Source organism: Poecilia reticulata, linkage group LG4 (genome assembly GCF_000633615.1).
Source record: "Poecilia reticulata strain Guanapo linkage group LG4, Guppy_female_1.0+MT, whole genome shotgun sequence".
NCBI lineage: Eukaryota > Metazoa > Chordata > Actinopteri > Cyprinodontiformes > Poeciliidae > Poecilia > Poecilia reticulata.
In genome coordinates this window covers 16231598-16253307 of record NC_024334.1, presented here as the reverse complement: position 1 = coordinate 16253307, position 21710 = coordinate 16231598, and the positions used below count along the sequence as shown (strand labels likewise).

The following is a 21710-nucleotide window of genomic DNA, read 5'->3' as shown; positions in this document are numbered from 1 at the left end:
CTCCCCTCAGTAGTTCTTCAGAGAAAGGCAGACGTAGAGGCCTGTCAGTGTCTGTTGTATTTCATTACCTCTCTGCTTAAACCGCGACTCCGAGCTGAAGCAGAAACGATACTTCAACGTTTTCCTGACCCCACTCTGACCTCTATCTGACCCCAGTCTGGCTCCTTCATCACTTCCTTCCTCAGTCCTCACCGTCAGCCTCTCTTCCAAACTCCTCAAGGTCTCTTACATTTCCATCCATTGTCCAGATTCCTTTTTCACTTTATTTTGTTTCTATTACAATTATCAAAACTGTTACATTATTTCACCTATAAATATATGCTTCATTTAGCAAGGCATACAAGTCAAATTCAGTTCAAATAATATATTTAAACAAAATTAGGTAACATTCAGTATTGCGGGGTTTTTTGCTATACAGCTGAAACCAGAAGTTTACATACATCTGCACACTCAAGTTTACATATTAGATAAAAGCACAAGAACTTACCACAGCAATCATAAATTCAGTATATATAGCTGTATATATTCAGTATATATAGCTGTATATATTCAGTATATATAGCTGTTAATATATAGTTATATATTAACACGACTTATTTGTCTTGAAAGCTAATACATTAGTATTAACGTCGTATGTTGCAACACTTAAAGAATGATTCTTGGAAAATAGAAACCGGCCGTAATCTAATGATATATTCAAATCAGGAGATGAGATGAGATACTGGGTTCACGTAAAAGCAACAAAACACATTTTGATGTATTTTTAAGTAAATATTTTACATGCAGAATAGGATCAGGGCCGCTGGGAAAAAAAAAATCTGACTTTGATCTCAGAATTCTGACTTTGGTGCAGATGGGAGCAACCAACTTTAATGACAGATGTAAAGGAGGAGAACTAACTGTCTGGAGATTTAAGCATTTTATCTAAGTGAATTATGAGGAAAAAAGTCATTTTTTCCTCATAATTCTGTCTATCCCTTTTTGTATTTACATTTCTTTACTTAATTAAACAGTATTGCAAAGGGGGAAAAGCTTGTAGATAAAACTCCTGACAGGAAAAAGAAACACAATGTATTTTTGTGGCTTTAATCAAGTATGTGAGGAAGAAACTATTTTAGGTATTGATCCTTGTTGAGCAGGAGGGTCCTCCGAGGCCAGCTTTCATCTGTGAGAAGTTGTTGACTCTTCCTTCTGCTCGAACTTATTGAACATTCAGGCTTTTCTAAAATTCCTCTAGTCGCTTACTTAAAGAAAAGCTAAACGACCCCTTGTTGACCCATTTGAAGTTGTGAATTCCATGTTCTTTCTCCTTTTCTGTAAAAATATTCCAGCTCTTTACGTTACGTCTCTTTTTTTTATTAACCATTTAAAGCTGGAGACCTTGATTTAACAAGACAAGGTTTTTAATTACCGACTTAGAAGTGAGGATAATAGACCTTCTGTTGTACAAGTCGCTTCATAGAGGTGGAAATTATTTATCTAATAGCTGGATGCAAAGAAATAGCACATATGGAACTTGGTGAATTGTTTTGAAGGGGACATGGAAAACAGATAAATCTCTACTGTACACACCATCACCATCTGCTTGCCTAATAAGGGTCATCACTCTAATAATTATATTTCTTCTTATTATGTTTTCCTCTTTGGACTTTTGCAATTCTGTGTTTAAAATAAAATATAACAGTACATGTAAGATGCACAATACCAGTTAAATTTTTGAACTGCTTGTAAAAAGACTGTGCTCTGCAACATTAAGACATGTCAAGAACTGCAGCTGCCCTGTGACAGACCTGTCCAGGGTGAACCCCGCCTCTCGCCCGGAGCGTTAGCCGGAGATGGGCACCAGCAACCCTCCCGACCCCACTGAGGGACAAGGGTGTGAGAAAATGGATGGATGGAAGAACTGCAGCTATATTAGTTGTAACTCTTCTTCTCTCCTGTGTTTCTGTTAGCTTAGTTCTTGGCGTAGCTTTATGTTCCTGCCACTGGTAGCTTGACCACAGTATAAATTCACCGTCACATTGGCTTATGTAACATACATTAAGAGCAATGCAGCACATGTAATTTTCCTGGAGGTTAAAGCGATCAGTGATCTGTTAGTTACGTTTGACGAATGATTCCGGTCTGACTGGTCGTGCCTGTATGGGCCAGCAGGGGGAGCTCTACGCGCGTTCAGTTTTGCTGGAGCGTCAGCAGAAGAAACATCGTGTCTGGTTTTCTGACTATCTTCATTTTCAGGTATGAAACCGTGTGATATTTGCTCCGAAGCTCTCTAAAAATGTGAGGCGGTTTATTTTGTGTTCGCCGACTGACTGCTGAAGTATTTAGTAGAAGATACATTTCTGTTTTAGGATGTTTTAGATTAGCTTTTAGTAGCTTTTAGTAGCTGGCTTAGCCGCGTTTTCTACCGTGCAGTGGCAGCACGCAGGTTGTGTGTGAGGGTGGGTTCAGACTTTTAAGACATAAATTGCAAACAAATGTTAATGTTTTTATATTCGTTTGAAAAAATGGATACTCAAAAGGAGTAATCTTTTGTTTAACCAGTATGGTTTCAATTTTTTTGTTGTTTTTTGTGGTGCTTTTCAGAAGTGTATATTCCAAAACAAGTGAAAAGGGAATCTTATTTTTGGAATTTATTTCACAAGAACCAGCATTTGAAACAGCGTTTAATTCATATAATTGTGCTTCTGTCAATAACGCTAAGGCAACACAATGCAGTTTTCTCCCGGTTCCAGTCGAGTCTAACCGTCCAGGTGGAGGAGATTGAGCTTTTCACAGGTTATATTTCACATATTGTGCTGTCACAGCATGGTGGCAGTTTTAACAAATTTATGAAAAAAACATTTTATTTACTTTTTTAAGTAAAAGTAACATAACCCCAGCTTTAATTCCCTTCTTGTGGCTTTCTTCCTGCCACAGTTCTGTAAAGGCCAGATTTCTAGCTGGACTCTCCTGCCTAGCCCACCATGAGCCCCTTGGCTGCTTCACTGATCAACGCTTCCCTTGCACAGCCCACTAATTTAGGTAGATGGCTTTATCTTTAAGAGTTTGCAGTTGTCAGATGATGCATTTTTTCCATTGTCAGATGATGCATTTTACACCACTTTATGAGATTTCCAAAATTGGAGACATTGTTCTAGAACCTCATCCTGCTTTAAATTGACCTACATGTTGTGTTTCTGAGTCTTCATAGAGTTTCTCTCTCTTTTTTTCTAAATTGTTCTCTAACAAACCTCTATGTTTATAGCCTTCACAGAACAGCTTGATGCATTCTGAGATGTTTCACATTTGGAGACTATATATAAATTAGACAACTTCTGAAGTCAGGTGGTTGAACTGGATTTTATTTATTGATCAGAGTAAAGGAGGTTTATCGGTTCCCTTATCAGGTGTCCATTATAAAATGTTGCAGAGTCATTTGTTGATAAGAAATGTATAATTTAGTTTATGTAAGGACTTTGAAAGACTGCAGTGTTAGGTATCTGGAGGACAAAATATGGCAAGCACACACAGCAACAAGTACTGGCTAATCCATCTTTGGCGCAGATCTACTGACTTCATTAACTGGATACCTTCTTGTCTATATGATATTCCACAGCCGTAGCTGGGGGGATTACATGAGGAACAACTAATATCTTAAGTGGGGTGCTTACAAAAACAAGGGACAAAACGATGCACTTGTGTTTAAGAAACATTAGATCAGGTGATTACGGTATCTGTACACCATGTCCTGCTGAAAATGAGAACTTGAACCCCACTAACAACAATGACCAGTGTCAGACATCCATTTGAAACGTACACTGTGACTGTTGACCTGAATAATTTTTGTCAAAACTATTAGAATGAGCCTTGATTATTTAAGCGATGTTTCTCTTTCAAAATAACCCATACAGTTAAACTTTCAATATTCTGACCTGAATATGACGGTGGATGTACAGCTGTAACATCTAGAGTCTTTTAACATATCTCTTTTTTCAACAGTGTACAGCAGATGTGCAAATGCTAAATGACATATCCCAAAATGTAATAAAAATAATTTAAAAGTAGCATCAAATAGGAAAAATATTTTGATATATATTTAAAAACAAAATGGAATGACAAAAATGTATCTTTTTCTCATAATCATTACAGCAATCAAACTCTTATAATTGCTCACCAGCTGCTTGCATTGCTATTTGAAAATGTAGTCTTAGTGGATACAGGGAGCATAACAGAGAGAAACCAAGAGTTATGGCTGTTGTGCATTTAATTTTTCACTTGAACTTTTACCATGTCATGCACAGTTTTTGTACCTGGATGTGTGCTTTGCATCGTTTTCTGGTATTAGTGTAACGTGTGTTTTTTTTATGCAAATGGAACTGCAATGGGACTGCAAATGGAAATTAACTGTGGCAGATTATAATAGTAATATTAGTTAAATATTAGTTTTTCTTTTGAGATTAGTTCTCCTATACATAACTCTTGTTCAGTAAACCAAATAGAAAATGATATAACTGTAAAAAAAAAAAAAAAAAAAACTGACAAATGTCATTATTTAAATGTTAAGACCTTTTTTTTTCCTTTTCTTTTTTTCCAAGAAAAGATTGCTAAATGATTTAGAAATCATATTGAGACTCTGATGTCAGTTTAGATTTTTTAGGTGGTGATCGATGAACATCAATTATTTCAGTTTTAACCCTCATCATAAAAGTAATTTTTGATGAGGGTGAAACGGTACAACACTGTCAATAAGAGCCTGGATGCTAACTATTAGAACTACTAGCTAATCCATCTTTGCGCCAAAATTCACGGGATGTTTAACGCTTAAGTCCTTATATAATGATGTCTTACCTCCATTTTCTGTGTAAATAAATAATCTGTTTCCCATTTAAATAACTACTCTGTGCAAAAATGATGATAATTTAAAGGCTAACAAAGTAGTATTTGCTTAAACTTTGAGCCTGTTCATCTTGGACTAGCTGTCAGCATTAGCCGCCGAAACTAGCTTGTCTGAATTTATGCTGAACTAAGATGCTGAAGGAGTTATCCACTGCAAGTAAAATTACTATTTTTTTAAAAATATTTTTTTAACAGAACCTTGCTTCAAAGAACTTTCCCTTTAATTATGATATGTGCTAATAGTGTAGTGAAACATCAGTGCAACTGGGGTTTGGCTTCAGTTTGTGATCTGGTTTTCAGCAGAAGGAAATGAACAGACTTAAAAATGAAATGTCTGAAATATGTCAAATGTAAAATATTGAAGGCAAGGAAATAATATTTGATTTGGACGTTCTTGTAATAGCATATTAGCAATGGCATAAACTTGTTCTTAACAGAAATACTTTGTTGATTCCACAGGAAATTAAATGTTGTAACTCATTTAATTAGTTATTGCATTGTTTTCTGGTATCAGGTCATATTACAAATGCTGAATTACTTTTATTTTCCCTCAGTAATAATTAAAGAAAAGAGACATTTTCTATGTTTTCTGCTAGAAATTATATACTTTCATTCTTCGATTTTATGTCTGAGGAATATATTCCCAGTCTTGCCTCTGTTCACCCCCAGTGTTAAGATGAATGTAGCATTCGATTGTATATGATGCATACATTGGAGCACATGTCACTTTCCGCATGCCGTACAGTAAGGTGGAACGGGTACAGTGAGCTCGGAGGAAGCCGTGTAGTTTGTGCCAAAAATTCAAACACGATTTACATTCCCAATGTAATGTATTAAAACGTTGACAGGGCAAAAGGGATTCACAAGATGCTGCATTAGAAACTCAATTTCTGTGATGAATTGCCTGAAGCCAGTGAATTACAAACTGCTCCCTACCACCTTCCCCAACCCACCCCCTACCGAGGCTCAGAAGTTTTTTTTTTTTTTTGTGCGTGTCAAAATCTTCTTAAACCTCTCTCTTAATCTGATCTGCTGAATGTGAGAGGGTGAAAGGATTTCCAGACTAAAAAGCATTCATTTTTCGTCTTGTTGTGCACTGCCTTTTCCCAAGTGCTGGGTCAGTAATATTCAAAATTTGCTGCTTTGCTCTTCCATCTTCCCGGCACAACTCTGCTTGTCTCGGCCTTATAGATGTCCTTTCCCAACCCGGTCCGTCGGCCATTATGCGTAACAGATGGAAAAACTGCCACTATACTTAACTAAGTGTAAACATTATTAACCAAGTAGTCCAAGCTGAGGGTGACAAATATTGGTATTTATAATTTAGTGCCACCACTGGCTATGATACAAACTGTTTCTACACACAGCATGCCTTTAACTGTAGGTCATAAAATGCTTGTATCTGATTTAAAGTGCCTTGGACTTCCCATGTTTTGTCCTAGAGTAGAAAGCAGTGCATAGATGTGAAGTAAAACAAAAAGATTACATGATTATTATGATTTTTTTAAATTTTTTTTCAAATTAAAATCTGGACTTGTACTTGTGAACAACCTATCAACGGAAATACAACTGAAAGTCCTTTCAGTGAATTCCCAACCAGCTTTGCACATCTACCTTGCAGGTGTGTAGTACTGTAAGTATTGGTATCGGATTGCTACCAAGCACATACATGGCTGGTATCACGATATCAATACCAGTACCTTAATACCTTTTTATTTTTTAACTTTGATGTTGTTGCTGCACAGATTCTCCTACCTCACTTTCTCTTCTCTACTTCTCCTTGGAGAGGGTTAATACGTGATTATCAAACTTCTGACGGTACTTCATACGGTATTTTTGTGGTTTTTCATTCAATTATTTTATTAAAAGCTAGGATACATTTTGGAAAAAGTTTATAGGTCTCTACAAAAATACTTCGATATATCAATGTTTTGAACAGGAAAAAATAATTTTGTGTGCATAGTTTCCGAAATAAAGTTGGGAAAAATTTGCAATTTGAGAGCAAATTGAAACAATGTTTTTAGAGATAACATTGAGAATCAGAATGAAACTTCAAAATCTGAAACAAATGTATTGATGTTACCACTCTAGTATCGATCTGATACTTTGTTTTTATATTGTTGATATTTTGGATTTATCAGCTAACTTTCTAACCTCCCCAAATCCCTCTAAACAGGTCAAGCTAAAACCAGACTGTGAATATCAATCAAGTCTTGTCACAGATTTGATGCGTGAAATGGATGCTTTGGTACTTTGATGTCAAACATCTGTGTGATCAAGACATCATCACCTGAAGAAGAAAAAACAGTGCAGTTTGGATTTCTTTCTGGATTGAAATCAAGCGTCAGAAATATTACAATTTGAACATATCGAATGAACAATGGGAGAGGAAGCACAAACATAACAAATAACTTGAGAAGTAAAACGTATTTCACACGAGTGACTGACTTATTGTTCGTTGGGTTCATATTTTTCTAAGAGCGCTGGTGCCGGCCCCGCGCCATTGTGCTCCCCATCATTGTTCTTGTTGATTTACAGGGCCGCTACAATGGTGTAATAGGAGTTTGGCTCGGCTGCTCCAGAAGAGGTTTGCAAGTCTTTTGTTTGCGAGCCTGATTGTGAGGAGTGAAGAAGCCTTGGAGCTGTCATCCCAATAAAGAAAGCTCCTCTGCACTGTGTTAAGACCAACACCCAGTCAAAAGAGGTGGCGGTGGTGGGAGAAACAGATTTAGTTCACTGCTGTTTGCTTTTCACACAGAAAGGCCATACATTAATGGAAATCCAAATATTCCAGCATTACCAGAGGATGATAATGTAAATTCAAGTTAATATTGGTACAATGTGTGTGTGACAGTTTGCCATAATGCGCTCTTCCTGGATTAGTCGTTCATTAAACAGGTTTGCCATGCAAAGCCACTGTCAGATTTTTGTCAACCGGGACAGAATAGGGGAGAAAACAGTGCCAGCCGAGGCGCTCACAATTAAAATCTGCAGCCTGATTACAGTGACCGGTTTAATCTCGATCATGTGAGTTCCTCTGTAGATGTACGGGAATAATTCTCAACCATAATAGCGCGGCGAGTCGGAGGAAAACAAAAGCTTGTATGCGTTTGGTTTAAAAAGAGCTGTGAAGCATTGTCGGGAGAAATGTTGTTTCATTAGATTGTTCAGAATAACGGCGTCTATTTATACCTCCTTTTTTTGTTGGCTTTTCCTCTTTTCTCTGTTCTTTTTGTGGAGTTCTATGAGATCTGAGAGAATGGATAAAGTGTGTTGTGAGCATAGAGATCTTACACGGATCAAAAGCTTTTTTCCTTATTGTTTTGGGATCTACAGCTAGATGGTGCGCGCTCGTCAGACCTTCAGCATTCTTTAGTGAAAATAGAATTGTTTCATTTTAGAACATGGACTTGCTTCAGCTGAGTTTGGATGCTGATTTTTTAAAAATTTTACTAGTTTAACATTTAAGCTGCTGACAGTTTCCTGTCATACTACATATGTATATTGCAAATAGCTGTGGAAAGGTGCTGCACCATCATTTCTAAATTCTGAGTATTATGATAATGTGTAGAATTTAAGTACACCAGCACAGAGTTCATTCATTTTGTTTTGCGACATTTAAGTTCTCAGAATCAACTGACCATGTGGGATTGAGAGTTTAATAGAAAATGGTCAAATAATTGAGTTAAATCAATTGGAAAGTAGGTCATCCAGCTGGAGTCAAACACTTGGAATGCTGAGTTGAGTGAATTATTCTTAATGTACATAGAGAAGCTGCAGTGCATAGAATGACTGTAAGTTTATTGAGCCATTGCTGTAACATTTGAGTCATTATTAAAGCAATGATGCATATCTGTGGTATATTTCATGGTGGAAAATTCACATTTCCCACCGTGAATGGTTAAAATCTGCAGATACTTGAACCCCCCTTTAAAATGGCTAATAACTGGCTATTTTAATAGTTCCGATACCAAACATACATTAATATGGATGAAGAGCGGAGACAGTCTTACCAGTATCACATAAGGTAATATGTACTGTCTTTGCTATTTCTAGTTTTAGAGTGCAGCCAATCAGCACCAGTCACAGATTGGCTGCTTTGCAAATGCCAGCCAACAACATGTCAAGTAGCATTGCCGCTCCAAAAGCTCCAAAAGCTCCAAAAGCTCCAACAGCTCCAAAAGCTGCATTTTCTTTAGAATATGCTAGAAAAACAATCTACAAAAATGTGGGTTTCTTTCATTGGGAGCCTTAGTGTTTAAGTGAAAGACTGTCTCTGTAATTCTTAATTCTGGTTATAATTCCAAAAATACATTAAAGTTTGTCCTTTCTCCAAATAACAAACACACTTTTTCATTTTGATGCATCTCCCCTGCTTCTTTTTTTTTTTTTTTTTTTTTTTTTTTTTGCTCTTCAGTGTTTTGCCCGTTCAAGGACTTTCTGGTGGGGGGTGTAAGTAAAGTTATTGCCTCTTTCAGTCTGAAAGAAATAATGAGATACAATGTACCTTTTTGGTTAAAAATATATGGCAGATGGCAATAAAAGTTTGTTTGACTGCTTTTGTCATCCCCACCTTCAAGATACACAAGCATCATAAATACTCCATACATCGTCTCACACAATTCTGGCTTTGGGTGTGCGCTTGTTTGTTACTCTTCGGTATTGATAAAAAAAGATTGGTCCCTGGAGAATGTGTTGTTACTGTCATAAAGGGAAGGCCATGTCCACATTATTATTTTTCTCATTGCGGCCAGCAGTGTGCAGCTTTTCAGAACACTTTAATCTGCTCTCCAGTCGGACACGTGGAATGCGGCCTTGCCCCCCGGTCACCCCTGGTAGACTCGAGGCGGTAAATATCAGATGGGGCCCCTGCCGTCCGCTCAGGCTCGATACAATCAGCATTCAGAACAATTCCCAAGCACAATAAGACTTTTTCAACTGGTGTCTGCAGTCCTAAAGTGGGCTGAAGGGCCATTCTTACCCAATGAATTATAGGGCAAAAGAAATCTGTTGATTTTATATATGCAGTGGAATATATTGACTAAACTTCTGCTAAACATTCAAGTCGGATAAAAAAAAAATTCAATTTATAATTTTTTTTTTTACATTAGTTTTATTTTCAAATTCTTGAAGAGAATTGAAAATATTCCTAAAGGACTTTTCTTTGTCAATCTTTGCATTTTGAAGAATATCAGAAATGATGGAATCTTAAATTTTTTACTGGTAAATTTTAGTGACGGGACTTGATTAAAATTTTTAATTGAGTTAATGGCAGGGTCTTTTAATTAATCTGTTAATCACATTTTAGTCAAACTATATATTGACTCAATAAGTAACATGTTCAATTCAAAACCCCTTTTGCTGCTAAATTATGAGATGTATAAACTCAATAACAAATATATTTTTTATATGTTACTTAAATTATTCAACTATCAGATTGGTGCGAAGGGCTTTCCAGGGGTCCAGGAACTCCTGTTTCATGAAACCTTTTTAGAAATGTGGACGCTGACTTTAGCGTTGGGGACGTCTGTGGTACTGCTACATGGTTAGCATTAGCTAACTCCTTTCATAACTTGCACACAACAATAGTCTTTTCCTATCAGAGTCCCATCAGGTAATTTTTTGAAACAAAAACTAACACCCAGTGGACAAGAGAAGCAGATTTGTCGTCCATCGCTGTTTTGTGGATGTAGCTTGTGCGTCAGATTTACAGGTGTCACAGAAACATGAGAATACAAGGTTCTGGCCAGAACATTTTTTACGTTAAATTAAAAAAATTATAAATAAACTGCATTTAAATTTTTAACATATCAAAATCAATATGTTAAAGTCCTTGTCATTTTATACAAATCATAACTTTGAATGTCATTGTAAATAGCATAAAAAATTTTATTTAAATGTCAGGGTAAAGCCAAATTTATTGAAAGATAATGTGCATAGATGAAAATAACTTTCAAGCCTTGCACATGGAAAAGCACTTGTGCAACATATGAAAGTATCTCAAGTTGAGTTTAATAATTTCTCAAAACCCAACTTCTTGTGACTGTAAAAAAAAAAAGAATATACTTTGATGTAGAACTCAACATTAATCTCTCTTTGTTCTAAATGTTTGTGAATTTTTTTTATCATGGGTTTATTTTAGATGGTGAAGTAATTTATTTATTTTTATTTTTTTAATTTCCATCCTCACAGATTTCCCCTCTTTCAAGCAGCCTGACCCAAACCATCACCATTCCCAAGACGTAATCCAACCCAAAAATAACTTTTTAGCACACCACACTCAGACTTTGGACCAGTCTTCATATGGTTAGCAACTGTGTTGGGAAAGGTCCTAATAATGTAACAAAAGCAAGTATATGCACACACACAATTAAAGCTAGCCTCCACTCTGTTGATCTTATCAGTTTTTATCTTATATGTTTCTTATATGTGACAACTTGTCACATATTACTGGAAAAAGACGGACGAATCGTTGTACCAAAAAGCAGAGTCTCTGTGCCTTTTTAAGGCAATAAAATCCAGGAAAAGGGCAAAACAAACATCAGACTACTTCTGAATAATTATTTTTTCTTTCATACTGACTGACAGTTATTGTTACTCCTATTTTAGAACCACTTTGTCATTAATCAGCCAGGTCATGTGGTGAAAGCTGTCGCTGCTGAAATAGCTTTAATATGGACTACCCCTCTGGGACCAACTTGGTCATTAACTCTAATGCCATTTTCTGCTGGAGAGAAACCTTCCGCCCCTCCTCTTTTTATCCCCTTCATTGATTCCGAAATCAAGAGGCAAACGACTCCCAGGACATTTAAGCGCACTCGGTCCTCCTCCTCGCCAGCCAAAGAGGTTGCATCGAGTCTTTTGTCCGAACCTCTGACCTACTGTTCCTCTGCAGATAATCGCCGGCGGCCCCGCCGACGCGGGACTCGCTTCCACCTAGACTGACTTAAACAATTTGTGTCTCGTTAGGAGCGTGTCGGCGTGTCATTTACGGTAGTAAACGAGGGGGGGTGATGGGTGGTGAGAGGAGAAAGCTGAAAAGACTGTGATGAAGACAAGAGGAGGACAGGTCAAATGGCAAGCTGCATCTTTAACTTAGCGGCTATTGATTTTAGATCTCCCTCTCTTTTTCCCCCCACGGGAGACACAGTTAGCTACTCTGCATGAGTGTGTGAGGGTAACAGTAAGCAAGGCTTTGGGTGCATCAGGTGAACAACCTGACTATTCAAAACAATGCTGCAGGTTATTAATTCAGACAATAAAATTCTCCCAATAAATAAAATGAGGTTTCAAGAAGATGTTCTTATCTGCAATTTTGATTGCATAATTGTTAGAATAGGTTAAAAGATTAGATTTTTTTAGAAAAAGAACCATGCTTTTTACAGGAAAATTATGTAGTACTGATCTAATCTTAACTTATGAGACATTTTGTACCATGTTGTTTTTTCATATTGCTGTTAATAATGGACATCCATTCAAAATTAAATTCAAAAATACTTTATTGATCCCAATGGCAAATTAAATGTTCTAACTCATATTAATTCAAATTCTTCAGAATTAATGTAGATAGTGATGGCTTTCGGGAGGAAATATCTCCTGTAGTAGCCTGTATTACAGCCTCTGACTATAGACACTGTTTGTCTAAGAGAGTCTCATGACAAGGATGCTCAAGGTTGTCTGTAATTTTCTTGATTTTTGTGTAAGAGCGTTTTGACTGTATTCTGATAAAAATGTGTCAAAATGACATCGTGCTGCTGTGGATCCATAAGAGTACATTATGTTTTATCTTGTCATTTTCTTCTGTTTTTAATTCTTAAGGATCACCTTAACTCCTCTGAATGAATTATCAAGAATCTATACACTTGGAGTGAATGCTGCAACTCCAAGCTCTTATCTTTTAAAGGTGAGCGAGTCTTCGTCATTGCAGACAGAGTGTATGCATAGCATGACATTAGGTAAAGCTGTAATCTAGTCATTTCTTTCAGACTTGACATTTACGTAAATATGCAAGTGGTTCATTATGGAAAATGTATGTACTGTTTTTGAGTTGTGACATTTAAACTACTGATGTTTTTTGTAAAAAAAAAAAAATCTATGACACCCAGATTTAGCCAGAGATCACACTATGCATTGTGTCACAGAAAACTCTACATGCTTTACTTAAAGATGCATATCTTTTATACAACTTGGAAAAGTAATGCAGATACCCAACAGTGAAAAGGCACAGATTTTATTTTGTTGCGTACGCAGTAGCATCAAGTGCATAAAATGAAGAGCTACAGATGAGTTAGTAGCCATCAAATAAACATATTAATTCACATACGGTGATGTTAGTGTGTTAATGTTCTTTTAGTAACAGCATAGTTGCAGAAACAGAATAGATTTTGGGGAGAAACATAGCGTAGAACCATAAACAAAGGGAAAAAACATGCTAAGCTAAGCTAACAAAGCTCTGATTTTCTCGCCAAAATATTTCCACCAACCTTGCTTTCAGTTTTTTTCTGAACAAAACAAAAACTTAATTTCTTAATAAACCTTAGTGTGTATTTACAGTGACTATATAAAGTATTCATCCCCTTCTAACACAATCAACAAAATGCAACTTTCTTGACAAAAAAAATTAATATAAAAACCCCTCAAGATCAAAGTGGAAACTGGTTTCTACAAAATAATGAAAACTGCACAAAAATATTTATCATAACTTAAATTACTGCATTATATGGACTTTGTGTGGATAGGTCTCAGTAAGTCTTGCACATCTGGATGCTGCAATTTTACCCCAATTCTTCTTTGCAGAACCGTTCTGTCAGGTTGTCGGGGATCGGCCTTTTTCAGGTCCTGCATCAAAATTCTCACTCAGTTCAGACTCACAAAACAATCTAGTCTGAATTGCTGCAAGTGTGTCACTAGCATATGGAAACATAGAATGAAGGTTTTGTGCTTTGAGAAATGTTTCGAAAGAGAACGTCTTCTTAGAATTTCCCGTCGTTGCGGTTCTGGTTGTGCACCGGTCAGAGTGGTTTGTATAAACCTTAACGTATCTCTGCGATCTTCATTTCATGAACCGGGACCTTTGTGGCCGTTTACTTTATTATTAAATTAGATGTGATTGAAACGGTGTGAAAGCGGTTCATTGAAATGACATATTGAATCAGAGATGAAAAACATTTTAAAATGCTTACCTTTCATTAACCACCAATTCACTATTATACGTTGAAGAGGTCAGAGAGAAATGCCTGCACAAGTGCAAACAATGTATTGAGTGTAGTAAATAAAGCATTAAATACCTCCCTGCAAAATAATAAGAAAAAAAAAGAAAGGTTTGTTGAAGTAAGCAATAAAGCATTGAAAATGATGCATTTAATGGAAAATATATTACCATTTGAAATGGACTCAGCTGTTGTCTGTTAATTAGATGTCCTTGAGAGATAGAGGTTGCCTTCAAAAGCAACAATAGCTCTTTTCAACATGTTTCTATGGCTTCGCTACTTAGGCCGCCCCTTCCAGACTGTTCAAGGCAACCACGAGCCCATCTCCGGACCGCTCCTTTTATTGTCTCCATCATTTTATATCATTTAGAGTCACTCTCATTCTTATCTAGATATTTCAATTACATGGCTTCTTTGCCACAATGTAATTTATTGAATCACTGGTTTGCGGAGTATTATTGGTTTGCTATGTTTCTGGGAAGGTTTCGCTGAGCACAGAAACTCCTGTTTTTTTTGTTTTTTTTTTTTCATGGAAGGAAATGAAGCTGATATTTTTCTGTGGTTCAATAACTCCATTTTTTTTAATCACAAACATTGTTTGTGATAAAAACAATACAATTCAATACAATTCTGCACATACACCATGCCTACCTTTTTAACTAAACATCCAAATTTATAATATGGACTGTTGGGAAAATATGTTAAAAATATTAAAGTTGTTCATGCGCAAAATTTCCAGATGTAAAGAGTAACATGCAACATGTAAGAGTCCTTACGACTGACGCCTGCTGTCCATCACTGTACTTATATTGTATTGTACTGTATAACCTCAGTAAAAGTTACACAGTTCAATGACAAGTTTTGTTTGCGTCCCTGTCTGTTTGTACAACCGACCGCTCAGCACCCTCTGAAATTAACTAAACAAGAGCGATATTAGGCTAACATTAGGAGTGCATAGGTTGTTATGAAGAGTGTGAGGATTAGTAGTGTACTATAACAAAGTCTAGTGTTGTGCAACGGCATACTATAATATACAATATACCCAGCATGTAGGGTATAGTATAGCATAATTTGTAATTAGTTTACATCAAGGGGTGTTAGTATGGCTGTTAATTTTGACCTTATAGAGGAGTAACAAACTGAAAAAATGTATGTGTGCCATATTACTTGAACTACTTGAAAGTAACATCAGCTGATGAACATTAATTTACAGTAAACAAGTTTGATATCTTATATTTTCCCACCAGTGACAACAGCAGCAATATAGAAAACACTTTTCCATGTGTAATATTATTTAGTTTATATTTTTTAATGTTATTTTAAATATTTATGTATATTTTTTTTATCATGCTAGCTTGGTGCTCTTGGGGGACCCCTGGTGGTGTGGGGGCCCTAAGCAGCTGCTTAACCCTGATAGCAGCGTATAGAAAACTCTTGCATAGTATAGTCTACCTTAGTATAGCAGAGTATATTATAGTATATTATTCTATGGCATATTATACCATAGAATAATATATCTTGCATAGTTGCAATACTCAGCCTTGTATATTATAGTCTGTAGTACATTATACAATAGTTCAGTTTACAGTACCGCACTATACCAGAGAATACCACATTACAGTTTAGCACAGTCTACTACACTATAGTTAAGTTTTTCTCGAACTAAAACTGACCTAAGAAAATAAGTACAGTCCTAATAAGGGATGTTTAAAAAAAAAAAAATCACATTAACGTAGTAAGCAGGAAAAACTAGCTGACAGTAAGCAGGTTACCTATTTGAACTCGTGTAAATCTCTTTATTCCCCAGCCATACATTTTGCTGGGATGTTTTGCCGTTTGCATCAAGAACTAACTTTCCACCGGTGGAGTAGTGAGAGGAGAGACTTGACGCAGCAGTCTGGTGTGGATAAGAGGTTTCCCTTCCCAGAATCAGTAGTGCACAGAGCAGGTTAACAGTGCTGCGCCCAGGGAGATGAAAAAGCATAAATTAAAGTGCTCCCTCAAGGAGAGGAGGAGGGGAGGGTGGTGTGGGGGTTGCTGCTGGGTTACCGAGGCATTATCAGTGCTGGGTGAGGAGCACACAGAGCTCAGTTTCATCCTCATGTTCTTTGTTAACACAAAGGGGGTCACCTCCATGTGAAAAAGGAAATATAATAACGCCGAGACCCTCGCACAATGGCAGACCGCTGACAAATTCTCACCTAATTCTGCCTTTACGGTCGCCGTGCCCAAACTTGGGCTCCCTTTCAGGAGGGGCGTCCAGGCTACGGTGATATAGTTAAAAAAAATAAAAGAAGAAGAAAGAATACAATATGTTCACTGATGAAAAATAAAGGACAAAAAAATAAAATAACACAAACACACACATGCTCACTTGAGAAATGTTTTAATTATATACAAAAGAATGCAGCTAATAAAGGAGGGAATTAAGGCAAACGCTCTGAGCGATTGTGGGAAATTGGCCAAAAGGAAATGAGTTGCCTCACAACCTCTCTTTTTCTCTCTCTCTTTCTCTCTCTCTTTCTCTGTGTGTCTCTCTCTCTCTCTGCCATTAAAAAGCCTGCAACTTCAAGCAGTTTTTTAATCAGCTAAAAAACATATGTGGCTTTGCAGCTAAGACAGCTTGCCCAGGCGCTGATAAATGCCTATCACTAATTTGCATATGGTAGAAGCTACACTTTAATCAGAACCTCTAATCCCTGACGGTATTAATGTTTTTTTTCTTCTCTCTCTCCCTCCTCATATAGTATCATGTTTGCTAATTCCAAAGTGATCAGCTCCTTGTATGCGTCTCTTTTTTTGTGCTGGCATAATGGCCGAGTTGAGAACTTCTGTTATCCTACTTTGGCACATAATTAGGACTACAAAGGGGGACAAATCGCGCTGAATGGGAACTCACAAAGAAGCGCTCCTTTCTTCAACCCCCGTCTCCTTCTTCCGCCGAGCTCTCGTTAACGGTCGTGTCACTTCTCGCACGGCCGCCGAAAACGGTGGGGCAGGGGGGGATTTTTGCAGCTAAATCTTGACTACATGGCAGCGCTTAAGAGTTCAGGCCCAGAGAGAGAGAGAAAGAGAGAGAGAGAGAGAGAGAGAGAGAGAGAGAGAGAGAGAGAGAGAGAGAAAAATCAAAATTTACCATGTAATTAAAATGTCTGTCACCCGTCGGCGGGTTTAGAGGTTGGAGTTTCTCCTAAAAGTGGCACTCCAGGCTGAGAAGTATTCCCTCTTAATTACTTTGCTAAGCACCTTGCAGGGTACATATGTTTGACCTTATTTTCAGCTCTCATAAATATCTCATCTGCCGCAGCTACACAAATCTATTTTCTTTATTTAAGAAAAAGGCACAAAAACTTACAGATTTCTTTTTCTTTTTGCTTCTTCTTTTGTTATTTTAAACATTTTCAAATAACAGAAAAAAACGCCCTTAATAAAAACAATGACCTCATTTACTCGGCGCACCTGGGAAGTAATTGGCCCTTTAACTGGTTGTGTCCCCTCCCTTTGTGAAGTGTTTGTAAAAACCGATAAGTTTTCGACATCGCTGTGGAGGAACTTCTGGCCCAGAAATGGTTTATGTCAGCCTGGTCGGAGGGCGTTGGGGCGTCAACGGCAGCAAGCATCTCACTCGGATTTAAGGACAAACCGGGCCGGGCCACTCCAAAACCTCTCTTTTGATTGTTTTGAGCCACGAGGAGTAGAATCAGATCGATGTCCTGCTGCCAAAAAAAAACAACAAACAAAAAAACCCCACTTGAGTTTAAGGTCAGGAACTGATGGCCAAACAGCAGGAGAACAGAATTCATGGATCTATCAATAATGATGTCTTAACCTGAAGCAGCAAAGCCGCCCCAGACTGTCACCCTACCACCTCCATGTTTGACCAAAGGATGGTGATGATGATCTCTCTAGCAAGTTCATCTTTGATCTTGTAAGTTCATAGAATATTTTCCCAAAATTTATGGCGATCATCAAGTTTTTAATGTGAAACTGATCTTTTGGTTGCCATTGATAAGCAGTGGTTTTTGCCTTTTCCACTCTCTGTAAATGCAATTTTTAACCAGTTTCTTTCACTGCCACAGACACACAAAAGGAAAAGAAGAACAAAATCTAAATTTACCAAGGATTTTTGGTCTAGTTTCTAGTGCAAATATCTTGGTACACTTGAAATAAGACAAACCAACTTAGAAGTAACTTCTCAGCAAGATACAGAAGCTTGTTTAAAATCAATAAGTCCTTAATATTAATGTCAAAGTACTTTGGCAGATTATTTCACTTATAAGAAAATGTTCTTATAAGTGTTTTTCCAGCCAATGGAGGTAGTACTTTCTCATCAATATTAAGGAATTATTGGCCTAAAACTATGTAAACTTATAACTATGTCTAGTTGAGACATTTGTTAGTTTTATCTTATTTTAAGTGTGTTAAGATATTTTCACTAGAAATTAGACCAAAAATACGTGGAAAATTTTTATTTTTTGGTTCATTGATTAACTTTGACCATAACTGAGGCAAGTGAGGTTTGCAGTGCTTTAGATTTCGTTCTGCAGTCTGAACTAGACCTCCTGGATGAGTTATCGATGAGCTTACGGAGTAGTTTTGGTTGGCAGGGCCCTCCTGCAAAACAGCAGAGCTGTTTCATGTATTTATTTATTTATTTATTTATTTATTTATTCATTTTTGTGTCACAGCTCTCTGTCCTCACTGAAAAAAGAAAACAGGTGCTCCAACTTAAATATATTATGGTAATGGGTCACAAGAAATCAGATTAGGTTTCTCCAAATAAATGTATTAAGTTTGTCATGTTAGACAAATATAAATAACTTAATTTGATTCCATGTGACAAATTAATACTGTATCTAGTAAGTTGGGAGGCCATTTTCTTTTTTTAGTGTATGCTACACTTGAGTCCCACAGCCTTTGAAATTGCTTTTCAACCCATTCCAGATTGATATGTGTATATAAAAGGTAACGATTTTGTTTCTAATCTGCGGAATAAGGTGTGGCTTTTTCTGATCCTTTGACCTACTTCCTGTTGTCAAACAGGTTCTATTCAAGTGATTTCTTGATTCCATTAATCAGTGACTAAATCACTGCAATGATAATAATTTTATTATTTTCAATTTAGAGAAAAAAACATTTTTCCACACTAAAACATATCAGTTTGAACAGCTATTACCTCTTATAAATGAAATTTTGATTTGAAAACTATTTTTTATTTACACTGTGTATATTTTGTCTGACCTTAAAATCTCTTTGCTTTTAAATGTGACAAAAAGCAAACAGAAGAAATCACTCTGTCTCGGCACTGTAGTTCTTTTTTCTTTTTTCTTTTTTTTGTTTTTAAGGACTACGGCCTTAAGTTTTGGGTCATGACGCTGAAAGAGGGGAATTAAAAATGAAAGGAAAAAGAAATGGAACGTCAACTAGGTACACGCGACAGCTGATTTATACAATTCATTTGGGCCATTACTTTTCATTAAAGATCAAATGAAATGGGTACTTACTTACTAAGAGGCCTTTGGGGAGTTGAATTGCAGAGAAGAAAGAAGATTAAACTTTACATTCAGCCCCAAATTTAATTCAGAAGTAATCAATCGCATAATGGGCCAGCAACTGTAGCCGGGGTGATTGAAATGAAATTACCATATTTTTAATCTTAATTTTCCACACTGTTTATCTGACACTGTCAATATAAAATACAAACAGATAATGAAATAGCATTATATTGACACTACAATCATCTCTCGAGCAGCCCTCTGTGATTAAACCGCTGGAATGTTTGATTACATTTTGTTGGCTGACATTACAAATGACACGGATGCTTCGCCGAGACTTGCTGCCGGCTGGAAAATGAGCCTATCCATCAAGGACTCCTGGCAGCTTCTCCCCTTCCAGTCGATGGCTACTGCCAACGGTCTGGGCACCCTTCTGTCAAGCCGTTTAGCACCCGAGGAGAGGGGAGGGAGGCCGCCGTGGTCGGGCTGTTCGGGGGGAGAAGAGAGAGGTTGAAAAAGATGGAAGGAAAGGGGAGGTGGAGGGGGGTCGAGACGAGTGATTCACGGCCCCTTTGCTCCGCTAATGATACAAAAGCAAAGGAGCCACACAGAAGGAGAGAGAAAAATGTCTCAGGCAACATATCGCCCATGCAGGTGTCTCCTGGCGTACCATAAAGGGACCATAAAGCCCTCACAATGCAAGGCCCACAGTCTGCAAATCAACAGCCAAACTGCCGCCCTGGATTAGGTCGGCTCCGCAGTCATCAAGGCCTGTCCACTCCTGTACGCAGCGCCGTGAATACCCTAATTACTTTTTAAGAGGCTTCATCAATTATTGGAAATTTTCAAGGAAGTTCAGCGACGCTCAAAATACTTTTTTACTTGTTTTCTTGGCACCTACTTGAACACTTACCAGACGATTTTGGGGGAATGTTTGACTCCATGAATATTTATGGAGCTTTATGACCGTTGGGCTTTACAACATGCAACCCGCAAACATACACAGCACATGTACTGCTGTGATGGGAACTAGCTGGTGCTTCAGACAATAATGCAAAGTGTTCTGCTAAAGTATTCACTCCCCTTAAACGTCATAAAATGCTGCCACCTCACAAATGCGTCTCTAAAAGGGAAATATTATGTAAAATAGACTTTTTTTGAGCTTTTTGTCATGTTATATTTCCTCATAAAAAACATACCTGCAGTGTTGCCTTAATTCTTTAATGCATGTTTGAGAAATCCTTTAATCTCCATGGAAACCATTCAGCTGGGCAAAACATCTGGGTTGACCTATCTCCGCCTTTGAGATGCAGCTCCTAATCTGGACTGCTGTTTCCAAACTTCTGAGCATCTGCATTACACAGTGCGACTCCCCCACTCAGCTCCTTTAGACTAGCCAGACGCAATTAGCAAACACCTGGTGGAACTGCACATCTGCTGAGCTCCCATGTAAACAGCGTGCAGTGCTGGTAAAAACATCGTTAAACGGTTAATAGAGGAGCCATGTTGTGATGACTTCTTGAAGGCGGAGTTTCATAACTCTATATTAGAGTTTTTGCGTAATAATTGAACAAAAAGAAGCAGATGATTGCAATGTGGATGGAAAGACAAATGTTTTCAAAAGTCTGAAAGTTTGATTTCAGAATCACCTTTTGCTGCTAATCTTTTAAATATCAGCAGCAAATCTTTTTAAATATCATTTTGGCCAGGTTTGCACATGTACTCACTGACATTTCTGTCTATTCCTCCTCGCAGATTATCTTAAGCTCAAATTGCATGAAGATTATCTGTGAACATCAATTTCCTGTTTTTTTGGGGGGAGGAGGTTCATTCCCTTTTCTTTAACCCTCAGTTTTCAAGTCGGTGCCTCATACTTTTTTAGCACATTTGACAGAACCATTTTAGCTCATGAATCTGCTTTGATTCAAACCATTCCGTTGTAGATGTGGCTGTAGGTCTGATGTTATATCAAACATATGAAATTAAAGATGTAAACATATTTTCCTAGTAGAACTCAAAGCCACGCTAGCTGGAGATAGGCACCAGCACCCCCCCTGAATCCACTGAGGGACAAGGGTTTAAGAAAATGGATGGATGGAAACTCAAAGCCGTATTTCTTTCCATCTCA

At 37.3% G+C, this 21710-nt stretch overlaps 1 long non-coding RNA gene across 1 annotated transcript in view; it reads left to right on the top strand.

Annotated features, from left to right (window-relative positions):
- The first annotated feature begins 2153 nt into the window (after positions 1-2153).
- LOC103463966 (uncharacterized) overlaps positions 2154-21710 on the top strand; it is a 71342-nt gene continuing 51785 nt past the window's right edge. The window contains exons 1-3 of the long non-coding RNA XR_533562.1: positions 2154-2238; positions 11071-11184; positions 12697-12781. This is a non-coding gene — a long non-coding RNA (uncharacterized LOC103463966). The remainder of the gene's footprint in view (positions 2239-11070; positions 11185-12696; positions 12782-21710) is intronic.